Source organism: Neovison vison, chromosome 8 (assembly GCF_020171115.1).
Source record: "Neovison vison isolate M4711 chromosome 8, ASM_NN_V1, whole genome shotgun sequence".
NCBI lineage: Eukaryota > Metazoa > Chordata > Mammalia > Carnivora > Mustelidae > Neogale > Neogale vison.
Window position 1 is genome coordinate 114,103,292 of NC_058098.1, and position 20,500 is coordinate 114,123,791.

The following is a 20,500-nucleotide window of genomic DNA, read 5'->3' on the forward strand; positions in this document are numbered from 1 at the left end:
TCCCACAGCATCATAACCTAGATAAACCAAGCTTGACCTCTAGACCCAATTCTGAATAATCAGGGCCGTGGCCCCACATGGACTTGGAATGAAGGAAGGATGGTCTTATATTTTCTTATTTCCCCAGTAATGATCACTGTGCCCTATGGATAGCAAAATCTCAATAAATGAGTGTGAAATAAGCAAAAATACCTCCTCTCTATCACTGACTTTTCAATTCAGGTACAGCACTGAGAGTCACCCACTTATTTATTCATTCAACAAACATTTATTGAGCACAATGTGGGTACTGGGGATGCAGAAGAAACAAAAACAACAATTCTGCCTCAGGAAGCTCACATTTTAGTGGAGGGAGTCAGATAATTAATAAAATAAGTAAGTAAAATACTGGGATTTAGGTATCATTAAGCGCTGCAGGAAACACCAGTCAAGGAGGGGAGATAGGTGGTTGTGTGGAGTGGGTTATCCCAATTATAAATATGGTAGTCAAGGGAGACCTCCCTGAGAAGGTACTATATGTGAGGGGAGAGGATTTCAGGCAAAAGGACAACCAAGGTAAGGTCCTGCAGAAGGGCAGGGAGCCCATATGTGAGAGCAGGTGAGGGAAGGGGTGAGTGACCAGCCATGAGATCAGAGGTAACTTGGGGCCAGATAATACAGGACCACAAGGGTCATCCCTCAGCAATTACTCTGAGATAAATAAAAAGCCATTGAGGTCTCAGTCATTGATATAAGTTACGTGTTAACAGCATCACTCTGAGGACTGTATGGAGAACAGGGTGTAGAGAGACAAGGACAGAAGCAGGAAGAGAAGCTGGAGTCTACTCTCAGAGTCCAGGTAAGAGTCAACAGTAGCTTGGGCCAGACTGGTAGCTCTGGGATGTGTTGAGATGTGGCTGGATTCTGGATATATCTTGAAAGTAGAGCCTAAACATTTGTAGAAAGGTTGGACATGGAATTTTAAGAAGGTCTTCAAGAATGACTCCATGTTATTTAGTCTGAGCAACTGAGGCGATGGAGTGTCTCTAGTTGAGACGAGCAAGTCTTCAGGACAAGCCAGTCTTCTAGAGAAGACCAGGGTCACAGCAAGCTGGAGATGCTCATTAGACAGCCAGGTGATGAGGCTGAGGAGACAACCAAAATCTCGACGTCAGTGCAGTAATCTGGACTAAAGATACAAATGTGAACGTCATTAGCATACAGGTGGTATTTAAAATTAGGAGACTAAATAATAACCCAAAGAAAGTAGGTATAATAAGAGGAAAGAGGCAAGGAGAACTGAGTTCTGGGTTCTCCAAAGGTAAGAGGTAAGAAAGACTGGGTGAAACCAGAGAAGAAGACAAGAAGGAGCCGCCGATGAGAGGATAACCAGGAGTGTGTATGTTCTGGAAGCCAAATACAGAAAGTGTTCTAAGAAAGAGGGAACCAAAAAAAAGAATAAAGAAAAAGAAAAAGAAAGAAAGAAAAGAAAAAAGAAAGAGGGAACCAATGGGGCACTGTGTGGTTCAGTTGGTTAAGCCACCGACTCTTGGTTTCAGCTCAGGTCATCATCTCAGGGTTCTCAGATCAAGCCTGGCTTAACAGGGAGTCTGTTTCCCCTCTCTCTCCCTCTGCCCCTTACCCTTACCTGCTCATGCTCTCTCTCTCTCGCTCTCTCTCCTCTCTCTCTCTAAATTAAATAAATTAATTTTTTAAAAAAAGAAAGAGAAAAAGGGAACCATTAACTTCATCAAATGCTTTTGATAAGTCAAGTGAGATAAGGGCTGTCTTTCTGGGGGGACATAAACTCCACAAGGAGAGGAGTCTCTTATTCTCAGCTATGTTGGAAGTACCTATTATCAGTGTCTGTTCATAGTAAGCATGCACTAAATAGTTAATGAATTTTTAAAGTGTGAACAAGGTATGAAACTTGATGTACAAGCTCAACCATGCATGAGATGACAGAGCTCATCTTTCCAAAAACAGCCTCAAAGAGCTGACAGGAACCAGCCCCCATCAGCTCTGGGTCCCGCCTCCACCCCAGGTTTCAGCCAAGAGCTATGAGAGAGACTTCTGATCATTACAAGAACAATCCCAACACAGGGCGCTGAGCTGCCCAGGAGAGCTCTGCTGTTTCTAATCCACGCTTGGGACACAGGATGTTTCTGAGATGCTGTGTAGACCTGGCCTAACCGCCAAGTCAGGTGGCAGAGGACGTTCCAGAGCCAAGGCAACTGTAGTGGGCGGGATCACGTGGGCCCCCTCTGAAGGGAATGGGACTGTCCCAACCCTATAGAGAGTTTCCATGTAGGAATGTTGCCCGGTAAATCCGCAGGGCTCGAAATGCTGATGAATTCTTTAAAATAAAATAAATCAATAAAAATGTAAAAGCATACAGGAAACAAAGACTGTCTGAGGGCCATTTCTGCCTAAGGCTGCCTGAGTGAGGCCCCTCCCTGCACTGCTTTCTGGAGGCAGGGGACAACCCCCAGAGGGTTCCCTACACTGCCCTCTCTGGTCCAAGGAATCATTCCCTAAATTGGGAAAGAAATCCCACTCTCTCCTTTGCTGCTTTTAGGCCTGCAAATCCTCTCTCCTCTCTAGGCTTTAGAATTTTAAGAACAAAATCAAGAAATGCTTGTCCTCTTTCTGCCTGTGTGTTACCATCCCCATCCCCTCCCCTGTACCTGGTCTGTACAATGTGAGTTACCCTACCTGCCTGAACACAGAGTGGGGATATAGAGGGACCAGAACCCAGAGGACTGAGGTAGGACGGGGGGGGGGGGCGCAGCTTCTTTTGAGGAATTAAAATAATCCAAGGTCTAGTCCTTGCCCTTCCAAAATTTATACTGTAATTGAGATTACAATGCAAACACACACACACAACTGTGCATATTAAATGCAAAATTCAAAGCATTATATTAATTCTAGCTGGAGTTACTAGGAAAACAAGTTCTGAAAAGTTGAAGTTAAGCTTGGTCTTGAAGAGTTAATACGTTTTTAAGTGAAGATTGTCACTTTTAGCAGGAGTGTAGACTGAAACATTCACCAAAAGTCTTGAGAATGTGAGATCCAAATGGCCCAGTGATGCTACTTGTACTAATGGATCTTAATGATATGTTCAAAGATCTATGAACACAGATGTCCATGCAGAGCTATAAAGTGGAATATTATGTAGCCAAGCAAAATGCAGATGTAAGAATACATATATTGACTTAGAAAGCTGTCCATCAAAAAAAAAAAAAAAGAATTTAGGCAAGTAATTTTAGAGCATGAATCATCCCATTTTTAGAAAGTATATATGTGCACACACAAGCCCTTGCCTATTGAAAAGTCAGAAAGGATGTGTACAGCAAAATGTTGCTGGAGGCAAAGGTAGATAAGTCTTCTCTCCTGCTCTGGGTGGAGTGCACGTCCCTGCCACAGTAATGTTGGGTTTGGCCAAGGGACTTGTGCTGAAAAATGAAATATGAGGGGATGCGCCCTTTGTCCAAGCTAATGCTTTAAATGTGACGCTATGGTTTTGGTTCAGCCTCTTGCTCTTCGCCTCTGCTGTGAGGACAAGGACATCCCAGAGCGGGGCTGCTTCTTTAGCCAGAGATCTGGGATGAGATGACATGTGGAACACATCCCAGAACCTGGGAGCACGTGACAGCCGACCACAGCCTTCCTGTAACCCGCGAGGAAAAAAATGTTTGCTGGGTAAGCCACCGTGATTGGGTGTCAGTTGTCACCAGAGCAAACCTGAGAAATACAGTAGTTATTGCGCGGTGGGTTTTTTTTGTTGTTGTTGTTGTTGTTTTGGGGTTTTTTGGGTGTTTTTTTTGTTTGTTTGTTTTTTTACTGAAACTATAGGTGATTTTCACTTTCTCAGAAATGGATATACTGGGATGCCTGGGTGGCTCAGTGGGTTAAGCCTCTGCCTTCAGCTCAGGTCATGATCTCAGGGTCCTGGGATCGAGACCTGCATCAGGCTCTCTGCTCAGCAGGGAGCCTGCTTCCCCCTCTCTCTGCCTGCGTCTCTGCGTACTTGTGATTTCTCTCTGTCAAATAAATAAATAAAATCTAAAAAAAAAAAAAGATATACTTCTGTATTGTCTGAAATTTTAACAGTGGGTATGGTTTATACCTACATTATCAGAAAAATCAATGAAGACACAAAAATTTTTAAATGAGTGAATTTTTTGATTAAAATATTGACAACACAAAAGAAGTTTAAAAAAAATTAAAAGTAGTCCTCAATCCCACCATTCATAGCCTCTCTTGACAGTTTTGGAATATGGGTTTCTAGGAAGCTTTTTAAAAAAAAAATTTTTTTTTTAAATAGTTGAGTTCATACTGGACATAGAGTTTAGACGTTTTTTTCTCCTTTATTGAAACATAAGTATTTTCCTTTTTGTTTTTTGAGAAAGAGAGTAAGCACATGCATGGATGCACACAGAGGGCAGGATGGGAAGGGCAGAGGGAGAGGCAAAGGGAGAGAAACAATCTTAAGCAGGCTCCATACTCAGCGCAGAGCCCATCTCAAGGTTCAAGCCCAGGACCCTGAAATCATGACCCGAGATGAAATCAAGAGTTGGATGTTTAACCCACTGAGCCACCCAAGTACCCCGATAAGTATTTGCTTATGTTAACAAATCTGTACACTTCATTTTAATTTTCTATATTTTACAAATGTGCCCTACTTTTTCCTCCCTTACTGAACATTTAGGTTCTAACTGGTAATTACATAAATAACTATAATGGCCATCTTTTCACATTAAATATTTCTCTATATGAAGAATTATTTCCAGAAGAATGGGAAAAATTTTAAGACCCAGTACATACTGTCAAATTGCTTGGTGGGTTAAAATTCAACCAAAATAGGAGCACCTTGGTGGCTCGGTTAATTTAGCATCTGCCTTTGGCTCAGGTCATGATCTTAGGATCTGAGATCAAACCCCTTATCAGACTCCCTGCTCAGCGGGTTCTGCTTCTCCCTCTCTCTCTATCTTCTCCACCCTCCCACCCGCCCCCTGTTCATGCTCTCTTTTGCATGTGTGCACTCTCTCTCTCAATCAAATAAATAAATAAAATATTTTTTAAAAATTTAACCAAAACAAAGGGGGGGAGGAGCATGAGAAGAGCCTGGGGCCATGGTCAGCTGATCTACCTAAGAGCCTCATGCTGTTGCATGGGATAAGGTATTCCAGTTTGATGAGGGCAACAGTGAGGCACCACTGCAGATCCTTGCAAAAGGATTTACAGGATGAACCTGACATTTTAGGAATATTTCTTAGCCAGCCAGAGCCACTGGACTGGGATATACATGGGACTAGAGACAGGAGACCAGCTAGGAAGTAGTACTAGTGGCTTTGGTACAAGGTAATGAGGGTCTGGATTAAGGGAGGGTGAAAGAAACAGGACATTAAGACACATAAATGTGTTGTATATGACAAAATAACAGGATGGGCTCTCTTCAAATTTACACTTATAGAGTTTAAGTGTCTCCATAGCTTGGCTCTGTCAGAGGGAAGCTTTCGGTTAGCTTCCTACCTGTTCATTTGTTCTTTCTTTCTTTTTTTTTTTTAAGATTTCATTTATTTGTGAGAGAGAGGGAGCAAAAGTAGGGAGAGTGGCAGAAGGAGAGGGAGAAGTACGCTCTCGGCTGAGCAGGGAGCCCTATGTGGGACTTGATCCTAGGACCCCAGGATCATGACATGAACAGAAGGTAGATGCTTAACCAACCACCACCCAGGTGCCCCTCATTTGTTCTTTCAACACAAAGAGGGCCCAGAACTATGTTTCTACTTCACAATGGATCACCCTACATGCTAACCAGGAATTTTTCTAATTACCTACAGAGGAACCTGTTTGTTGTTGTTGTCTTAATGACATAAATCAACAGTAGTCTATAAACCCTGAAATTCCACCCAATTACTGCTATATCAGAAAATCATTCCATAAAATAACAGTCTGAGACAATTTACAACATTATCCAAAGTAGGATGAATTAGAAGGACTCTGAGATAACTTTTTTTATTTTGCTTTTTGTTTTGTTTTGTTTTGTTTTAATATTTATTTGAGAGAGAGCACATGTGCTGGGTGGAGGAGGAGCAAAAGGAGAGAGAAAATCTCAAGCAGACTCCCATTGAGCACCAGTTCCCCCCTCTACTCCCAACATGGGGCTCAATCTCACAACCCTGAGATCATAACCTGAGCTGAAATTAAGAGTCAGATGCTTCACCAACTACACCACCCAGGTCCCCTTTTGTTTTTAATGTATAATTGTACTGAAGATTTGGGAATTCTGGTTTTGAAGGAACCCAACTAAAGATACTGATATTTGGACGAAAAGAGATTAGAAGAATGTTATTATATTTTTTCATTAAAACCTATACTACATGAAATTCTAATTTCATTCATATGCCATCATTGCCCTGAAACATAAAAGAGAAATGGGGCAGTTGAAGAATCAATAGTGACAGCTCAGGAGGACATCTCTGGGTTTCATTGCTTAACGTGTGACTTGAGCATAAGGACAAAGCCAGCAGTATTTTTCTTGAAATGTACACTGAGTTCCCAGATGTTATAGAATCACTTTTAAATTGGTGGAGTAATCTTTTCAAAATGCTCGTCCATACAAGTTTTCAGAACTGCAATATGTCAGCCAAACATACTCCAAATGAAACTTCCTTCTTTATATAAATATAAGTCCTTCTTGAGGTGTTGTATGACTGGGATATTGCAGACTTTCATTCGAAGCTCCAGAGGATATGGGATTGGCATGAATAAGTGATTTTCAAATTTATCTAATAAAAATGTCAAAACACTGAGGGCTAGAATGCCCTTCATTTACCCATGTAAAAACAACAGCAAAAAACTGGCAAACTCAAAGCAATGAGTTCAAATCAAAGATAATGAAAATAGACCTCAGCTGTTAAATGTTCCAGAACCCTTCCTTGAAGTCCTAACCTTTATCTAAAGAGTCACAGAGATAATTCAATGAAAGCATATTTTTTAAAGTATCTTTCTTACCCCCAAAAATTTAGTCTGAAGTTTAAAACCAGCCTCAGATTTAAGTTATCCCTTTCTTAATAGAAAAATTATCTCACAATTTAAAAATATTTCCCATCACGTTAGTTATTTATATATTTCATAAATTGCCTCAAACTTCATTCCTCTGAGCAAAAGCATGACTTGAATACAATGAGTAATAGGATCTAAGCTAAAGTCACAGAAATCAGTAAATATTTCTACAGCTAGTTCAAAGTGTAAATATTTGGTCCTTAAAGAATCTTTATTACTGCCTAAAGAGTAGTCTTGTCTAATAAACTTCTTCAAATAAAGCAAAACTCTGTTGAGAAAATACTTCACTTGGTACCATCCCCTTCCAAAAAAAAAAAAAAGACGACGACGACGGCATTCTCTCTCCTGATCTGCCCAGCTAGTTAGGCACAGGGACAGATGGTTCAAAAGTTTAATGGGGTATTTTCATTCCCAGCCACACCAAAAAATAACATCGTTTAGTGCTGTTTCAGAAATTTAGGAGCACCGTTCAAATACATCAAGTTATTTGTTGAAGAACATGTGCTAAAGCCTTAAGGTTCAAGAGAACTGAACCTTAAAGTCTGTCCTTAAAAACAGAGCAAATATTGGGGCCTTTCCAAGCAAAATCGGTTTATGATTAAAATCTCACTAAGATCAGGTCTTATATTTTGACAAGGAAAAAAACATTTCACGTATTTTTATATGGTCAAGAAATTCCAGAAATAGCAGCTCTAGGTACATGTCATGGGTAGGTTGGCAGCAGCCTGATCCCAAACCTCCTCCAGGGAAAATCATGCAAAAATTGGAAAAGGATTCCTAAAAGTAGGCAAAGGGTCAACAATGTAAATTGTAACGAGTATCTGTTTCCTGGCTATCTGTGCAGCAAAGAAATCAAGAGTAGAGTTTTGAATCCAGAGATCCCAGATTCAAACTGTACCAGGAAACAACCCTAGAATCTTCTGACATTCTCCCTAAAATGAAGGTGCTTTGACCGGAAGAAAAAAACAATCCACCTTTCCCCAAAGACTCACAGTGAGAAAACAAGGACAGTGAGATCCTCCCTACCGCCAACACGGCAAGACCTTGACTACTTTGTCCAGTCCAGTCCTTCTGCCTCTCCTCACAGGCACTAACCTATTTCCTCCTCATCCCTAAGACTGTTTCTTTCATTATTACATCTCCCTCTGTTACAAAACGTAGTCAAATTCAGCTCTTCTCAAGATGAGTTTGAGAGAACTCTACCAGAGGTACACAAGTGTTCACAGGCACTCCTCCCCAAAGCGGTTCCAAGATCCAATACTTTTGGGAAACCCTGGTTCAAACAAGGTTTAAAAAGTTTCCTTCAGAGGACTTCTCAGAGCTTTTGGTATGCTAATGTGTGTCAAGGATATCTCACTTCCTAAATTCTTTTGACCATGGTTGCCTCTTTGTTGTGTCTTCCTTATTAACATCTCACCAAGGAGTCGTAATGAGTAAGATCGTTTTTTTTTTTTTTTTTTTTTTGAGTAAGATCGTTTTTTGAGTGTAGCAAGAGTCTAAGTGTTTGACTCTTTGGCTACTTGACATAGAACCAACCCTGGAACGTTAAACAAGGCTTTAAACCATGCCATACTTGTTCCTCTTCCTCAAAGTCACCTTCTCGTGGTCCTAAATTGGGGGGAGGGGACCACTCTTGCTTTTGTCCTCCAACCCCCAGTTCCTTCCAATGGTGTTTTAACTCAAATTCAGAGGCAAAGAAAATGCCAAAAGCCTTTAATTTGGTCCTTGAGGTCCTCTGTGTAGTTTCTTTGCCCAGAAGACTTAGGTGTTCCACTTGCAGGCAGGGTCCTAGGTCTCCCAGTTCTCGTACATCTTCTGAGTCATAAATGGCTGGAGTGGTTGGGTTAAAAGAGATCATGGGTAGGACAGCATTAACTGTCATAAAACATAAGGGATTATTATTTTCACATCATTAAATCAGGCCCCTTTATGTACATTCCACTAGACTCAACAAGGCACTTAATGAATACATGTTAGTACTGTATGATTGAGTAAACTGAATCCATGCAATTTCAGCCCTGCTGTTAAGTTTCTGCAACCCAGAGATATGGAAGGACACATGGCCAAAGTGGGGAGAGGTGGGAGTGAAGCTCAGTGTTGAAGGGAGTAATTAGGTAAAGGAAACTGGGACCCAGCAGGACTGGTTTGACAGGCTGAGATTTGCCCCAGCAGGGGCCAGAGATGACATCATGGGAATCTGCATCAAGACCAGTGGTGAGGATATATGGCTGAGAACCCCAAACCCACCTAAAAAGCTGGAGTACAAGGATTCCTTAATAAGCCAGTGCTGCCAAGTATACAAAGATGAGAGAATATTCTGGATTAGTCAGACTTGTGAGCGATGACAGGGAAAGAGGGGTGATTATGAGAAGAAAGGAAAAGGAGTTAAAAAGGCAAAGGTCCCCCAAGCTCAGTACCCATGAGAATTTCTGCTGTCTGGAAAGACTGGGGCCTTTTGCTGAAAAGTGACAGCTTCTGTGGGTCCCCTTGCTTTCTAGAAAGAGTATCCCAGGTTCCAATCATTAAACAAGGAGCAACAAAGCCTCAGCAATCCCAAAACACCAGCCCATGCTGCCAACTCCCAGCCTACCTGCAAACAAGAGAAACTGCAAAGAAGCAAGAATCAGAGACTCAGAGACGTAATGGGCCACTCACAGAGCAACCCGGAGAAGAAGAGAGACTGTAGAGGGAGTTGCTGAACGCCCTTTTAGACCCACAGCCAAGTTTAATTCAAGGTGGAATGATGGCACATAAAATGTGAAGTTAGGGCTAACATTTGCCAGATAAAATACTAATCTCTTGAAGGATGCAGTCTCGTAGGGGAGAGCACTGATGCAAAAAAGTAGGGGGTAGAGGGGAGCAGCCCTCGCCCCGAGGCTCACTGGCTCTGGGACTCAAAGCACTTCCTTCACTCAGTCCTTCAGTGACCGTAGGTGTGCAACAGAAGGAGCCAGAGAGGCAATGAAGGTGAAGGTGCTTTGAAGCTGGAGTATACCACCGCCCTTGAAAGGCCCCTTCTAGATCCGTCAGGCACTGCCTCTCTGATGGCTCTTTCTTTTGATCGGCTGCAGCCCTTGTCCCGTAACCTAATGGAACCCATGTTCCCCTTTCCTCCCCCACAGATGCCCAAACCAGCCTGGGTTTAATGAGGAGACCTAAGTTTATCCAACATTCTCAGCTCATAGAGGATTGTCCGTGGGTCCCCCATGCCTTCTTTTCTCAGGATAGCCAGTTGCCTTTTCTCAGTGGTGTTTTACTTTATGTATATGTCCAATTTTATTTTCAATGACTGACCTGGATTTTAAGTTTTAATAGTCTAAATATCAAATTTTGTTAGTTCAGCTGTATGGTTAAAATGCTCTTACTCTTTTGCTTTTAATTAATGGATACCATTCAACAATGAAGGATTCTGTTTAATCTTTTTTTTAAATGAGATTTAAATTATTCTTTGCACATAGCCCAAGAGATGCTTGGGGCGGGGGTGGTCAGGGGGGAAGTTGGTAGAAGAAGGGGTATGCAAGTCAGTTTTCTTTAATAAAAAAAGATTCCCTATGACTGTAAAACTGAGAGCTTCTCCACCTGGTAGTTATTTAGGAAACATTTTTTTAACCTAATCGCAGTATTTTTACACTTATATTAAATTCCACTTTTGTTAGTTTTGACCCAGCACTTCAGCCTAGACATCCGTTTTTAAATTAAGCTTTTATTGTGGGTATTTTTTTTTAAAGAATTTTTTTCAAAAAGTAAAGACTTAAGAAGTCAAGAGAGACCTAGCTTTCTCTTTCCCCAGACCCAGCTGTGCCAGTCAGAAAACAGAGTATACAATGCATCGCTCCACATTCGGTTTGGGTGAAGGCCTGGTAGGACTACCCTCAAACACTATCTTCTCAGCATTTTATATCCAGATACAATATTATTCTGAAAATAACCCAAAGGCCAGGTGCTGTTTTGACCATCAGCGTATTTCTGAGATGATAGGGGCATCGAATAGAGCCCAAACCCCGAACACACACCTTAGCCTGTAGACTATAAAAATTTATTAGGTGAGCCCACTTTAGGGTATTGCTAAATTCTTTAGCTGGCAGTGATCTTGGTTTCCATTAGGGACAAGCTGCCTTAAAATAAAGCCCTGGAAAGGAGTAACTCCAGACCCTTAGGGCAAGGAACTGCCAAGTAATTTCAGAAGAGAATCCAGTTGCTTTGGAAACAGGTTTTGACAATGGCTCTGTATGCCAAAGGGCCCAGCGTACAGAGGGCACTGGGTTCCCGCCCCTTGAATGATACTTGAGGTTTTGCTCACCAAACAGATGACTTCATTCTGACAACAATGCTTCCCACCCCCCCCAACCCCGAGAAGCTGCCAGTTCATACACATAATAAAATAAATTCTTTCATTGACACTGGAGTGGCAGGAACTACAAACATTGCTTTTTCAACAGTGTGTGAGTTGGAAAAGGTAAGCTAGAAAAGGAATGGAATTTCTCTCAAAAAGAATCTGTGGGAACCATGGGAACCAGGCACCCAATGAGCAATCACTTTGTCAGCCCCACTATTAATTAAGGAGGTACGGAAGCATGCATAATGTCTTTATCTTGGGAAATTTTAGTTCAGTCTGTACAAGATATTATGAAGGATGGGTCCCAGCAACGTCTGAATCTCCTTTTCCCCTAGCCTCCCAGGAAGCAGGTCTCCTAAAGGAAGAAAAGACCCAACAGATAACCAGTCCTTATCCGAAGGCTCACTGGTTTTTAACATCCTGTGTCTCCCATCTTCCAAGGCGTACCAATGACCAGGGGTATGGGCTAGGAGGAGTCTTGTATATCATTCTTCTCCCTTCCACACAAACACTGAGGAGTAAAGGGAACCAACTTCTCCCCAGTTACGTTTGGCCTGAGCCCACATACACTAGGACTATTGACACCATTACTATTTGACACCGAGACGATGTCAAAATGAGTTTGCACATGATAAAACTATGCCATTATCCCTTCCACCTTAAACCGCCGATTCCTTTCTCCATGTCAGCTGTCCTGAACTTTTCCTGCAAAAGTCCAGACAGCACATGTTTTAGGCATTGCAAGCTGTGTATGTCCTCTCTCCTGATCCACGCCCTCCATTCTCCTCCTGACCCCTTCTTCCTCTACTTACAACCCTTCTTCTGTTTATAACCCTTCAAAATATTGGGGCACCTGGGTGGCTCAGTGGGTTAAAGCCTCTGCCTTCTGCTCAGGCCATGATCTCAGGGTCATGGGATTGAGCCCCGCATCGGGCTCTCCGCTCGGCAGGGAGCCTGCTTCCCCCTCTCTCTGACTAAATAAATAAAATAAATAAAATAAATAAAACCTTTAAAAATACATATATATATATATAATAAGTTATATATATATATATAACTTATTCTTGGCTTACAGATTTGCCCTATGGACCCCAATCCATTGACCCCTGCCCTACACTATGCCACAGTTCTATCTCAACCTCATAGAACATATGTTTAGTCCAAGTTTCAGTCAGTCAATTAAGCACACGCTTTAGTTAGTGAATACTGTAAAGCCAGAATCTCTGGTAAACTCATCCATTTCAATAAATTCAGCCTGACCACCCATTATATTCTGTTCTCCTTGATTTAATACACCAAGAATTTATTCCCCCATACACCATACTCCCCAGGTTCTAGATGATATACATTAACCAGATCATGCATTCTGGAGTAAGGCTATCTCTTCCCAGATAAGATTCACACTTGTATTCCTATATATGATGGGCTCTGACTCTAACTGTAAGTCTAGAAGCAATGAAAAGTGGGTCTTGAGCAACAGGATTTGAGTGAGATTAAACAGAGTTTTTAAGCAAAGGAGAGATCAATTCAAACTTGGGAGAAAGAGCCCATTCTGCTAGCAAGGTAGAGTCAAGGACACTAGAGAGGGATTCAAAAACTTCAGCTTTTTCTGAGTTCACCTAGAATATTTTCATTCCAAATGTCAGGGCCGAAACTGCTTCCCAACCACATCCCTAACTTTCACATAAGAAATTTGGTGAGTCTAATTTTAATTGATATTGTAATTCTGCAATCCACACAATTAAATTTGGGATTTGGTTTTCAATAGTATTTGTTCCACAACTATAATAAATATAATGGTCTTTTATAGGACAACCATAGAATTTTTCTGGTTCTCTGACTGAGACTTAGACTGAGATTTTTGATCCTGAGCTTGTAAATTTCTTTTTGTTATTCCTCCAGTGTAGACTGAAAAAGCCATCTCATGCAACAGTCCTTGTAGTCATCATTAGTACAATGTAACAGTCAAGTGCAGCAGTCACTTTCTCCCCCAAGGAACTTGAATGGGAACTTTATCCTAAGTGAACATAGTAAATAATTTAGGGATTTTGCCACTGAATGCAGTGGATTAAGAGTATCCCATTTTTCTTTGGAAAAGAGGTCAGTGCTACATTCAAGACCAAGGTCAAAACCAAACAACCATCCAAGAATTCCACCATTTATAGTTTGTTTAATAGGACTATTCCTATTAGAAACGGTCTATCCATGGAAGGAAGGAAGGGATGAAGGAAGGAAGGAAAGAAAGAAAGAATTATATGAGATGTTTAATGTATTGAATTGATTTCACAGCTATTGGAGAAATGAAAGAATAAAAGCAAGAACTGAGAACCTAGATGTGGTAACTAAAGGAAGAATCTACAACATTTATGACTAGTTGAAGAAAAAGGGAGGAGGTTGGGATTATTAAAACCTGCGAGTTCAGAAGAGGGATACTCATTAAAATGGGGCTTAGTCCTCTGAAGGAGTAGTACTTCTCAGCTCCTGAGAGATTCTCAAAGATCAGAGGAGTCCATGGCACTGGGAAAAGGGGAACACCTGGCCACCAATGATATCTCTGAGCAGGTAAGATATTGCTAGTTCTGACAAAGCCCAAAGCCAAAGACAAGAGTAAACTTCCAGAGTCAAGGCAACACTGACAAGACCAATTGAAACAAAGTCTTTATTCCTCAACTCATAACTTCCATTCTCCCTCTGGTGAAAGCTATTAACAGAACCCAATAGAAGTCAACTGGCCAGAGTCTGGGATGGCTATTTGGCAGAGCTTGAAACTCAGCAGCAGAGAACACAATATAGAATTGTGGATTTGGGGTTCAGACTCAATAGTCAAGTGATAAGCATGATACTGGTATATTTCTCAGTTCCATTTAAAATAGACTTGTTGTCTTTTACAATGCCTTTCTGTTTTTATGTCTTTCTCACTCAACATTTTACAGTTCCGCTTTTACCTCTCACATGTGGATCCCAGTCTCAGACAAGAGGATTACACCTACAAAATGAAAAGTCTGCTTCTCCACCCAATGCCTATAAATGACCACAATTTCCTTACCTCAGTTCTCTTCTTGGTGTTGGCAGATAAATCTGAACACTCAGGTAGATCTGTGACCTCAACCATCAAAAAGTGTGTCCTAAAATATATGCTAAATAGAATTTTCAGATAAATACCACAAAAAAAGGCAAAGTAAGGCCAGAGAAGGGCCAATAAAGCTCTATAAAGTTTTAGGGTAACCAAGAGCATTAGTTTGCACCTATAATACATAATAATAGTAGTAAAAGCATATTGTACTACATACTCACACTAAGTTATTTACATGCATTAATCCATTGTATCATTCTATCCCTTGCAGCAAGAATTAATATTATCTCTATATTATAGGAAATTGAGAAACTATCTTCCACTAACTTCATCTGTATAGTAAAACATATAAACTATAAAGATAATATATATACCTATAGCATGCATATATTCAGATAGTAGATAATGTATATATGTATATTTAACTTTCAAGGCCCACCCAGATAAAGAGCCCAACAGCCTGACAAACAGTGTTGCATTGTATAGTGGGTATTAGACACAGAAAAAGCTTTTGGCAGTTTCTTTGGTCCCCTTCCAGTAAAAATAGAGAGCAATGAACTTGCTCCAGATTCTGATTCCAGAACATTCAGAGGCTGGAGATAGTGGTGATCTGTCTGTGAGGCCTCTGTGTTTATCAGTTCCCAGAAGCCAGCTAGTAGACCAGGCCACCTGCCAGTATATGGTTAGCACATTTATGTCAATTGGTTTGTCAGCCAGGTACCGTGGCTTTTCCCAAGTCACAGCTTCCAAACTCTGGGAATATAAAACCACAATGTTAGCCAAGATAGCGATGAGAGACCTTCCTCGTGTACCACACTAGTGGGTGTCTGAAAATGTATGCAATGTGTTTTGTGTACTGTAACAGGCAGTTCAGAGAAGCACAATCCCTCCTGACCTAATGAGCCTCTTTTCCAGATCTTTTGAATTCATTTTCTAAAGACAAGAACACAGTGACTGAGAAAATGAAGAATATTTGGTATTTGTTAAAAGAGAATGAAGCCAAGTTTCCTACCAAATCATTTCAAACTCCTATCTGGTAGGCAAAGTATACATCAAATTAATTCAACTCTAAGAGTCTAGTTCTCCCATTGGAAATTTTTATTTTCTAAACATTGAGCTAAGAGGATTTTTTTTTCAGTCAACCAGTCATCAGATAAAATTACGTATGCTTACAAAAAGTCATGGAAAAAGATTATTCCATTTTGCCTCAAAATCCAGTTTTATAACTTCTACTTCCAGTATATCATATAGTAACTGGAAATACACTTGCCTTCCCACTATAAACTACCTTTTTGAAAGCGCAAAATATTTAAAATAACTCTTTTCAAACATGACTTGCAGATGGCACAGGACTTGATCCCTGAAAGAAAGGAAGCAAATAAGCCCTAAAAACACCCTGGCTTTCTACCTGGAGACTAGAATGTGTAAAAGTAGAACTCACGACCCCATCAAATCAGAAATAGTATCAGAATTTGGAGAAGCTAAGGCAACTTGAATTTGCAAAGCACAGTACCAGAGAGGAGAGAGTTACACAGAGAAAGAGTTCCAGAAATCTGCATAGGTGGCCCTTTGAGTCTTTGGCAGAATATCCAGTTCTGCATATGTGTGGTAAGACACCACGAAACCAGGCAAAGAATAACTACGAGTGAAAGAACAACTAACAAGGAGCTGTAAACTGAATAATTCCCAGAACTCATATGGGGCTGGGAGTCATCCAAGTTCTAACCAGCTGTGGTGGAGAAATTTCATTGAACAAACAGGGCATTTAGAAGAGATGCTGGAGGCATTAGGGCTAAACCTGAGTGAGGCCACTCTAGACCTGTGCTAAAAACAAACTTCAAAAGCTTCAACAAACTTCAAAAGTATCAAAGCTGGTATATAGGTAGCTTAACTGTCTGCCAAAATAAAGTCCAACAATCTTTAAAAGAAGATACCAAAATCCACTCAACAATGTGATATTCACAATGTCTAGTAGCTTATCAAAAATAACTGTTAAGAAGAAAATGGGACCTGTAGCCAGAAAAAAAAAATCACTCAATAGAAACATACACAGAAATTACAGAGATGACAGAATTCACTAACTTTTTAAAGTGATATTTGCGTATGTTCAAAGATTTAAAGAAAAATATAAACAAAGAAAAACAGAGAAATTGAATTATAAAAGAGAACCAATGCAGCTTCTAGAGCTGAGAAATACATTATCTGAAATGAAAATTGTTCTGAATGTGGTTAACAGCAGCTTAAACACCAGAAAAGATCAGTTAATGTGAAGACATACAAATAGAAACTATATGAAATAATGGCCAAAAGTTCTCTAAATTTGATGAAAAATATAAATCTACACATTCAAGAGTATCAACACAGCTCACACAGTATAAACACAAAGAAAAAGAAAAACATATTAAGGTACCTCATATTACAATTACTGAAAACTGGAAATAGAAAATACTAAAAGTAGCCAGAGGGGAAAAAAAGACACATTTGATACAGAAAGATGAAGATAAGGAAGTCACTGACTTCATATCAGAAACAAAGTAAGCCAAAAAGACAGTTGAATGACATTCTTAAAAGTATGGAAAGGAAGAAAAAAAGTAAATCTATAATTCTACATCTATCAAAAGTATTATCCAAAACTAAAAGCAAAATGAAGTAATTTTGAGATAAACAAAGGCTAGGAAGATTTAAGAATAGCAGACCTACACTAAATAAATGTAAAAAGAAATTTTTCAGGCTGAAGGAAATGATAACAGATGGAAACTCACACAATATCTAAAAATTAACTCAAAACTAATCATAGAGGGGCGCCTGGGTGGCTCAGTGGGTTAAAGTTTCTGCCTTCGGCTCAGGTCATGATCCCAGAGTCCTGGGATCAAGCCCCACATCGGGGTCTCTGCTCCGTGGGGAGCCTGCTTCCTCCTCTCTCTCTGCCTTGCCTCTCTGCCTACTTGTGATCTCTGTCTGTCAAATAAATAAATAAAATATTTTTTAAAAAAAACTAATCATAGAAATAGAAGCTAAAACATAAAACTTACAGAAAAGGACATATCGAGAAAATCCTTATTTTCTTGTGGCTAGGTAAAGATTCTTTTAGAGCAGACAAAAAGCACAAAAGAAGAAAAAAAACCATAAATTAAACTTTATCAAAATTAAAGACTTCTAGTCCAAGAATTCCATTCAGGAATAAAAAGATAATCCAGATTGGGAGAAAATATTCACAATATACATACCTCCTGAAGATCCTGTATCAAGAATATTTTTTAAACACCTACAATTAGGAAGAAGACCAAAATGATTTTTTTAAATGGACAGTTTACAAAGAAAATATACAAATGTCCACTAAATGCACCAAATGATGCTCTACATCTCTGATCATCATCAGGAAAATGCATATTTAAGCCTCTGCACACCACTAAATTATCTAAAACTAAAGATGGACAGCATCAAGTTTGGTAAGGATCTGGAGCCACTGGGACTCTCATAAATTGTTGGAGAGAATGAAACAACCACTTTGGAAAACAGAATGGCAGTTTTTATAAATTTCAACTTATAATAAACTTCCCATATGACCCAGCAATTTCACTCCTAGGTATTAACCCAAGAGAAATAAAAATGTATGTCCACTCAAAAATTGGTACATGGATGTTCATAGCAGCTTTATTCATTATAACCCATAACGGTAAACAACCCAAATGTCTTCCAACTAGAAAATGAATGAACAAATTGTAGAATATACATACAATGGAGTAATATGCAGCAATTATGTTGATACAGACAACAAAACGGATGAATCTCAAAAATATGCTGACAAAGGATTATATAAGATTTCATGATATATGATCTTTCTGATCTGAGGAATTTGAGACAGGATGGGGGGTCACGGAGGGTAGGGAGGGAAAAATGAAACAAGATTGGACTGGGGAGGGAGACAAGCCATAAGAGACTCTTAATCTCAGGAAACAAACTGAGGGTTGCTTGGGGGTAAGAGGGGGAAGGATACAGTGAGTGGGTTATGGACACTGAGGAGAGTATGTGCATGGTGAGTTGTGTAAGACTGATGATTCACAGACCTGCGCCCTTGAAGCAAGTAATACATTATATGTTAATTTTTTAAAAAACAGGAAAAAAAAAAAGATTTCATGAGACGCTAGAACAGGTAAAACTAATTTGATAGTAACAGAAAGCCAGGTCAGTTGTTGCCTTGGGGCCAAGGATGGCAGGAATTCACTGCAAAAGAATGAGGAATTGGGGGACGCTATAGAAATATTCTGTTTCTTGACTAGGGTGGTTGTCACACAGCTGTATACATTTATCAAAATTTATTGACCTATATACTTAAAATAGGTACATTTTATTGAATGTAAATTATACCTCAATAAAACTTATTCTATTCTAAATATTTTTTAAAATTTAGATGTCACAGAATGACCCAAGGATATTTTACCATTCAAACTGGTTTATAAGATTTTGAGATCCTAGAGCTTCCTAAATGGCCAATTGCCAGTTGGATTGTCCTTCTTGTAATTCTTTTGTCTTGAGCAGTGCTGTATCAGTGACAAATTATATTTTCCAAACAGGGCGGCATCCCACACACTATACTACAAAATGACCTTGATATTCCTCCCACCAAAAGGTGGGGTCTGTGTTCCCTCCCCTTATTTCTGAGTTCACTTGTGACCGACTTGGAGCCAACAGAAATGTGGCAGAAGTGTGGCAGAAGTGACGCTGCATGACTTCCCAAGCTTAGTTTGAAAGGGTGAGGCGACTTCCCCCTGGCTCATTAGAGCACTTGCATTAGAGCCCTGAGCAGTCCAACTCCCCAAGGCCACTGGGCTGTGAGGAAGCCTAAATTATCCCAGGTGGAGAGACCTCATGGAGAAACCCTGAGACTATGTGGAAAGAAAGAGAGAGATGCTCGGCCGGACTCTAGCGCCTACAGATGCCTGCTGGTCCAGCTCCAGCCACTGTCGGACTACAGTCACTTGTGAGACCCACACCAGAACCGCCTACCACTGCCCTTCCCAAATTTCTGACCCACAGAAACTGTGGAGTGATTTGATACACTGTACAAGAAACAGTACAACACCCCCCGGCAATACCACACTTAATACAGTGCTCAAAATCAGTGGACGGAGAGAGGAAGATGGAAATTCTCTGTACTATATGCTCAATGTTCTATCAGCCTGAAACTGCCTAAAAAAAAAGTCAATGGAAGAAGGAGCTGTGATACCATCGTTCTTTTTAATAACCCTAGAACTCTTCCCTTTTGGAGAGAGCAGGGCTCACTGCTCCTATCTCGAAATCAGCACACCTTCCTTTACTTCAGAGACCGACTAACCACCAGCAGTAAGTGACTTCCCACTGCCCTAGAAGAGTGGCATTGAATTAATCACCAGTGAGACAGCCTGGCTCTTGCACAGGAGCGGTGACAGACAAACTGCTAAACCCACAAGCACCACACATTCCTCCTTTCTGCACCGTGGACTCACGCTAAGGCTACTGGAAAAAGAATCTTACCATCGGTGCCTGGGTAATCGGGCTTGTCCTAAGCCGAAGAGCCCTTCAGAAACATGGGCCTGTTGTTTCTTTCTCAGTGAAGGTTCATGATATACAATATTATGTAAGACATGGCACTAGACCAGGAGCTAGCCCCAACAGACTTTGAAAAATAATTCCACCTCAAAACACATCAATCTTGCTTCGTCGGAATGCTGACAGACATTGCCGAACTTCAGGGAGGCCTACCCACTGGAAGGCGCGAGTCCCACACTGGCAGATAATGGGCAGAGTGCCTTTACCCTGATCAAAATCCATCCATCTGTGTCTACTTGGTGGTTGGCATGAAATAAGTTGAAACATAGCCACAAAGAAGCACACACGTGCGTGCACAGGCACACACACCTTTCCCACTCACGAGGCAAGGAAAGAGTACAAGTAGAAATAAGTATGTACATGCATTTATTTTTAAGTAGGTGTTAATTTTTCAGTTTCCATAGGAAATGGGTGAGCTAATATTATCTTCCAAAAGTAAATACTTTTATGCAAAA

At 40.4% G+C, this 20,500-nt stretch overlaps 1 long non-coding RNA gene across 1 annotated transcript; it reads right to left on the minus strand.

Moving 5' to 3' along the window:
* Positions 1 to 299: 299 nt before the first annotated feature.
* On the minus strand, positions 300 to 20,028 carry LOC122915150. Its single transcript, XR_006386015.1, has 3 exons — positions 19,971 to 20,028; positions 17,684 to 17,721; positions 300 to 1,124 (listed from the first exon to the last, which is right to left on the minus strand). It is a non-coding gene; the product is annotated as an uncharacterized LOC122915150 (long non-coding RNA).
* Positions 20,029 to 20,500: the final 472 nt, after the last annotated feature.